Below are 7,757 nucleotides of genomic sequence, written 5' to 3' on the forward strand. Positions count from 1 at the left end.
GCTGTTTTGTATTGTGATATAATATGATATGATTATGGTTGTATGTGGTTGGTATTTTGGGGGAAACTCGCCAAGCCTCAAGCTTAACAAGTTATGGCGAGCCATGGCGTTTTTCAAGGCGTGATGTAAGGCGGCGAATTTGTATTAATTTATAATTATATTACCGCATAAATATAAATTTATATCAAATATACCTAGTTTTTAGAAGTGTTATATCAACAACTTATAACATAAAGTTAATAAAAAACACAATAATTGTATGTACGATTAGAAAAGGTATAAAAAAGAGCAAAAAAATGTGTCTCAAACAAAAAAACACGCGCCATAACACGCCATAACGCGCCATGGCATGCCATATCACGCCTTGCCACGCATTACGCCTAACAGCAACGTTATGAAGCTTTTCGTAACGCCGACGTCGTGCCTCACGCCATGGCGCGCCTTTTAGAACACTGATTGTGATGCATCTTCATTTTTGAGCTTGGGGTTGCCACCCTCAGAGCTAGAAGTGTCGAATAAGCAGTAAAGTTTCAATTCTAATGGCCCTAATGAGTTCATGCATGATATCTAGCACTTGTTATGGAAGTATGTTGTTACCTTTTGAGTTTGGGCTTATTTGGTGGGTTACAAGTCACCAAGTTAGTGACTTTATGGCTTAAGAGGATAAAAAGGACCTGGATTTGCAATTGTAGACTCTGGATTGGAGTATTAAGCACTGAATGGGAAAGTGTCTTAACATGGGGAGTACGTTGAGCGTACATGTAGGTACGCCCAACGTACGCATCATTAGCCAATACGCTTAGCGTACGTGGATGCACACCCCGCGTACTCTATCAGTATGGGCTTAGTGTTTTTGGGCCACTGTTGGGCCATGCTTTGGGTCTTTGGGTCTTTGGGCCTTTGGGCCATCAGAAGTCAATTATTATGGGCTAATGATATATTTGGGCTTAGGGTATGGCCCATTAGATGGATTGGGCACAATTTAGCAAATTGGGCCATTAGTGGGCCACTGGTGGGCTTCGGAAGCTTACCTAGTGTCGGGCCTTTTATATTTCGGTTTTGGACTTTGGATATGGACCGGGTTGGACTAGGAAGGTGTAAAATGGTCATGCTACTCTAAAGAGAAGTATTGGTTTGGGCTTATTGTTAGTTTGGTATTGATAGCTCGTGGAGCCAAAGGAGTAGCAGTTCGGGAATTGACAGATAGCAGCCAGAAGTGTATGATAAAGAGCTTCAACAAGTGCAAGGTGAGTCTCCTCACTATGTGAATTGGTCTAAGGCCATAATTTCGGCCCATGTAGTTATGAGTAGGAAGACCCGGGGGTTAGCCCTAGGCACTGTATGCTAGTATGATATTCCGGACCAAGGTCCGATGCTGGGTGGGTGACTGAGGAATGGTTGCATGTTAGATTATACTTGTTGTCTGTGTGATACTTGTATGTGACTGGTAGGGAGGTGAGCGTGGGCGAGGTCTTGTATCTCACCATAGAAGAGTATGGACGGGGTTATGTATCTCATTAGTAGCAGAGTAGGGGCAAGGCCCGAGATAGGAGATAGATGAGTGTGGGAGGGGGCCCATATCTCATTATTAGCAGGAGTATGGACGGGGTTCCATGACTCACCAGTAGCAGGACAGGGGCGAGGCCCAAGATAGGCGAGGCCTTAGGACAGGAATATAGTAGAGTATGTTTTAGTTGATGTGTTATGTGTTACTTGTATGCTTGTATATGCTTAGCGGGCGAGGCCCAGAGACAGGCGAGGCCTAAGAGAAACAAATTTATATGCCAAGCGGGGCTCGAAGCCAGGCGGGGCTTGATTTTAGATTCATCTTGAGTCGGGCAGGGCCCGATGTAGCGGGCGAGGCCCAGTGCTTGCAGTATGTGGATAAGTGTATGGTTTGTGGTAGGTTGGGGAACTCACTAAGCTTCGTGCTTACGGTTTTCAGTTTTGGTTTCAGGTACTTCCAATAGCGGAAGGAAGAGCTCGGGATGATCACATGGCACACACCATTGGTTTTAGCCTGGGATGTTTTACTCTGATAATTTGATATGAAACTCTTATAATAATGTTTTGGTACAAAGTAACTTATGTTTTGATAGTATGAATTGATAAACCATGGATTATTTATTGAATTACAAATGAAATTTTTGGTCATGATTTTTGGGATGTTACATTTAAGAGAAAACTCCAGCAGTTTAGCGCTATGAAACTTTATCGGTTCAATTTATGTGAGAAATGTCAATGACTTTAGGTGAAAACTAATAGATTTTCAAGAGAATAGGAGACAAGTGACTGATTCAATTACAAATTCACAATAAGATTTTTGAAAAGGAAGAGAAATAATTGTCAGATTACCAATAACTTTGTAATTATAAGAGTTGATATAAAAAATAACTTGATTCAAGTCTTCTTCCCTGATTCAATGCTAAGACGCCTCGTCTTCTTCAGCTTCAGTTATTAGTCGTGATGTTTAGGAGACCAAGAATTAAAACAGTGAATGAATTTGCAATTGGCGCTTAATTAGGTCTCGGATATAGGCGTCCTCCCCCTTTTTATGTGGATTATACATTCAGTTTTAGCGACAAGAATTTTGGCCCAAATAGCATATTACCCAGGCCTCTAAAATCTTATGCCCCTTTAAGACTTGCTGCCATGGGCCATGGCCCAGCAGGCGTTGGGCATGGGCCGGCTCTGGTTGGCTACTTACCGAGATTATTCGATGCTATAGAAGTGTTCAGAATTGTCATTCGTGATTCAAACCTGAAGAAAACTTACAAACTTTATACTCATTCTCCATTCATGCATCTTTGTTGTCTAATGGTCCTTAATCGAGATTGAGTGCATAATCTAGAGGATCATACTGGAACTTGGTGGATGGTCGAAGAAAAGTCTTGCTACGGTTGAACGACAGTATGAATTTCTTCTACCTTAGACATGCAACGAAACACATGCAATGAAATACATACGAGCAGAGCCGACCCAAGCCTAGGGCAAGCTAGGCCATGGCCTATAGCAGAAAGTCTTAAAGGGGCATAAGATTTTATAGGCTTGTTACGGGTAATATGCTATTTGAGCCAAAACTCTTGTCGCTAAAACTGAATGTATTGTCCACATAAAAAAGGGGGCATAACACCTATATCCGAGACCTAATTAAGCGCCAATTGCAAATTTATTCACGCTTTTAATTCTTGATCTCCTAAACATCACGACTAATAAATGGAGCTGAAGAAGACGAGGCGTCTGAGCATTGAATCAAGGAAGACGACTTGAATCAAGTTCTTTTTTATATCAACTCTTATAATTACAAAGTTATCGATAATCTGACAATTATTTCTCTTCCTTTTCAAAAATCTTATTGTGAATTTGTAATTGAATCACTCACTTGTCTCCTATTCTCTTGAAAATCTGTTAGTTTTCTCGTAAAGTCATTGACATTTCTCACATAAATTGAACCAATAAAGTTTCATAGCGTTGAATTGCTGGAGTTTTCTCCTACAGTCCCTGGTAAGTTTTTTCCCCCTGTAAGTGATTGACATTTCTCACATAACCAACATGAATCAACTGAAGATTCAAGAATTTGGTAGTAGTTAAAGTTTCTAAAATTTTAGATTCCTAACTTAAGTTGAATTGTTGAAGTGAAGTTGATTGTTGAGTCAATATCCTTAGACTTGTCATATGATGCAAAAAGAGTCTATGAAATATAAGTGTATATCCAAGTATGTGCCACCAACCGGAAAACTAATAAACTCCATTGTCTTTATACACTCCCTTTCTTTAGATTGTTATAATGATGACTCCCATGTTTTTCTTATATCCTCTTGAATTTTGTATTTCATGTCAAGTTAAAACTAATTAGATGTGCAATGAACAAATAGAATTAAACATGATTCACACATTCTAATGTTTCAAGGCTTTTAGTTGAGTAAATAACTTAAAGATCTTTACTTTAACTGTTTTATCATTAAAGATTCTTTATTTTCTGTTCAGGACATTGAGCATTTTTTGTTTCTTCGACAAACCAAAGAACAAAATTTCTTATTTTTGGATTAGAGTCACAGTTTCCAAATTTGATCAAGAAAACTACTTTTCAAGCGTGGTGAGTAGCAACTAAAAAGCCAATAGGTTATTCAAAGAGCATGAAAGAAAACCACAAGTTTTGAACAAAAGTATTTCAAGTATTAAAGATTCTTTTGAAGTTCTAATTATAAGATTAAAAATGTATTTTAGTAATTCTTTTTCAAAGTGTTTTCTTAATTTTCATAGGAATTTGGTTAAATATAATTTTACGTTGAAACAATGAATTAGCATTAGTTGGATTCCAATTGCATCTAATTCGTATGAAATATGTGTAAAATAGAAGGTCCTTTAATATTTCCCTTATTTCTTATGTTTTATATGGTTTTGATTTAACTACAAGGGCATGAATTAAGCCTTGTACATCGCCCAAGGCATGAAAAACCTATGGACCGACCTTGGTGGTTGTCCTTATGTTTGATAGGCGGAGACGCAGAGTTATAACAACGATTAAAGCACTTAATGAATGTCAAGGGGAGAAGGTAAGATCGGAGACCGGAGAGAAGGAAAACATGAAGACGCACAAGGTATCCCTCCGAATGCGGTTTAAAATATTTTTTCCAGAGATTTTAAACTTAGGATTTGGGGTTTTTTGGTTTAAAATATTTTTTTCATAGATTTTAAACTTCATTGTATCCAAGGATTTGAGGACTTTTAATAAATTTCCAAAATTGGAAAGTTCGTTAGAACTTCCGATTTTTGTTCTTATCTATCAAGCATAAAGACGTCATTTTCATTTTTTTTTCTTTTTCTTTGTGAAATATATAGTTACTTTAATTAAAAAAAATAGAGTTAAGGATAAGTGGTTTATTGACTATTTATAGGTCGGCATATGTGTTTATTATGAAAGAATTATTTTAACAGTCAATGAGTATGGAATGGTAGGTTTGAATGAAATACAGAGGAAAATTTTGTTAGTAGACTCTTCTAAAGAAAATGGGATGTGAACTCCATCCAAAGAAAACCAAACCTATTTTATTATTTTGATTTCTGCATAAGAAAATACATCGCATTAAATGAAAACATAATATAAAATACGTTGATCCTTTGCTCCATTGGATCAATTTACGTTTTTCAATGGACTTGGATCTAACGAAGCATATGCAAGTAACTCTTGATTCTTCATTAGTATCTCCATTTCCGGTTCATCCAAGTGCACCCATGTTTCTACTCCTTCACCAGATTTCATGTCCAACATATTCACCATGTTCATGAACACCGGGCTCCCTTCGGCTACTATACCTGTCATCCATATCGGTTTCCCCCAACCAAAATCAAATTCATAGTAACCCAACTTGCACAGGCTCGTGAAACCATACACATCCATGGTCTCTTTCGACAGGATCTCCACCAACTCTTCCAGCGACTTTTGCATCACAAGATGCCCTTCATCGCCTTGTGATTTTTCCACAAACTCGCTATTGACTTTTGATGTCGATTCCCGCACCTTTGTCGCCAAACCATGCATTGTGGGCTCGTGGTTAGCTTCGGATGTAGCTAGTACAAGCCAAACCAAGTTCCCAATGAAGTTCTGTGACATGGGTTGGTTGAGTTTGGGGCGAAGGTTCACGATTTGGCTTAAACCAGATGCTTTCTGGAACCCACAAACTTCTTTAGAAGCTGCCATGACACACTTCCAGAGGAAAGCGGATACAACCTCGAGACGTGATGCCCGTTGTAGACCGTTTTCTACTGCTTCGGCTTTCAGTTTGGCTACCGAATCTGATTCAAACACGAATCTTCTTGTGGTACATTTCCCTTGCTTTAACAGCGGCATAGATAGCCCCATTGATGTCGCTTTAAGCGACAAGACCTTCTGAGGGAAAAGAGATGGTGCAGTGAAGTTCGGGTGCACCATTTCCGTTGATCCACAAGCCATGTTGGTCCATCCCTTTAGGAAAACTGTCAGTGCAGCACCATCAATGACCTTGTGCGAGATGCACAAGCCAATAGCAATAGAACCACATTCGAAAATGTTGATTTGAACGTTAGTCACAGGAGAACCTGCAGTTGACCCACTGAAACTCGGTTCACATGGTAAAAACCTATTCACCGATGGGAGATCAAGATTGTTCAGAAACTCGTCAAGACGACGATTAGCCTTGGCGACAATATACTGAGCACCATTGTCGTTACAGTCAATGGTAAAATCATCTAAGATGGTACCTGCGAGAGGGTAAAACTGTGTCAAGGTCCTTGACAGAGATTCTTTTAGAGTGATCGACCTTTCGATAGCTTCAGTAACGGTTTCGCCATCAGAATTTGGGTAGTACAATGTGACTGGTACGAAAGGAGTTAAAACGATGTAATCCAATGCAGAAAGCTTGAATGTTTTCAGGTGGGATGGTGTTGGGGACGATGGTTTTATGCATTCTTTGGAAACAATTTCGATTTCCATGTCAAACAATTTTCTTGCAAAGTTGCAAGTGTAAGTACAAGGTTGGTATTGCAAAAATGAAGTAATTGGAAAACATTTTTATAGAGGGTATGATCGGTCATATACATGCCACTATGCAAATTGTTAATATTCTATTCAAATGATTGTAATTGACTCTAGTTTAACATGCATACATCTGGCTCATATTATTTTCCGGCCGAAGGCAAGTGTGAATGTGTGATCCTTATTTTCTTCATTTTGAAATTTAAGGTCAATAAAAATGTATAGAATTTATAGTATAGATTGAGAAGTCTAAGTTTGCCTTCCACCAAAATAGCCTTATAATACTAGCTACTTCGCATATTTCCAATGGAAAAATATAAACTTTTAAATTAAAGCTTTTGTTATTGTAAATTTTTTTTTTATCAAATATAATATAGTTTTAAAAATATTTATTAAACTAATGTTTTTTTCTTGTATTTTCAGTTTTTTTTATTGTTTTTATAAATATCATTTTTTTTTTTAATTTCAGTTTTTTACTTTTTTTATGCTTTAAAAATATTAATTTTTTATTCTCTTTATTTCAATTTTTTTAGCATATGTTTAATATAGTATAAAAAACATAAAAGCACATAATTTATGTATTTTCATCCGTTAAAAATAAGATACTTTAATGAATTACATTATTATAACTGATTGTTGATAACCGTCGCAAATAAGCCCATAAAAAGAAAAGTTTTGTTGTTCCATTAGGAATCTTTGTAATAATGATACAATGTTTCATTTTTATTTGATGTCAATATGTTAAACATATATTAAAAAAAATGATAAGATTGACTTTATTACTAATAAATTATGTTAGTCATGTGATTTATGATTTTTACTATGATTAAATTTTAAAGTGAATTTGACCTTATAATGATAAAGTGAATTATAGACATAGATTGTTGACACCCCTCACAAAAAAAATAAAAAAATAAATAACCTATGAAAAATACAGTTTTCTTAATATTAATATAATAAATTACAAGAATGGTCCATATGGTTTGGGGTAATTACACTTTTGGTCCCTAACTTATTTTTTTAATTCCGAAGATCCCTACTATTTGTTTTTGTTACACGTTTGGTCTCTAATGTTTGTTTTTGTTAAGCTTTTGGTTCCTTTCTTACATAAAAAAAAACTATTATTTAAATATGGAAAAATTGTGGGGTAGATAAGGTAAGGTGAAGATGGGGTTGAGAGTGTGTTTATTTAAATAAATTAAAAAAATCAAGGGAAAAATAGTTTTTTTAGATACGACAGGGA

The 7,757-nt window shown here is 36.5% G+C and overlaps 1 pseudogene; it reads right to left on the minus strand.

Annotated features, from left to right (window-relative positions):
* Positions 1 to 5,031: 5,031 nt before the first annotated feature.
* On the minus strand, positions 5,032 to 6,540 carry LOC145085989 (epi-neemfruitin B 7-O-acetyltransferse L7AT pseudogene; annotated as a pseudogene).
* Positions 6,541 to 7,757: the final 1,217 nt, after the last annotated feature.

This window comes from Lactuca serriola, chromosome 2 (genome assembly GCF_051521515.1).
Source record: "Lactuca serriola cultivar US96UC23 chromosome 2, Lser_US96UC23_V15, whole genome shotgun sequence".
Taxonomy (NCBI): domain Eukaryota; kingdom Viridiplantae; phylum Streptophyta; class Magnoliopsida; order Asterales; family Asteraceae; genus Lactuca; species Lactuca serriola.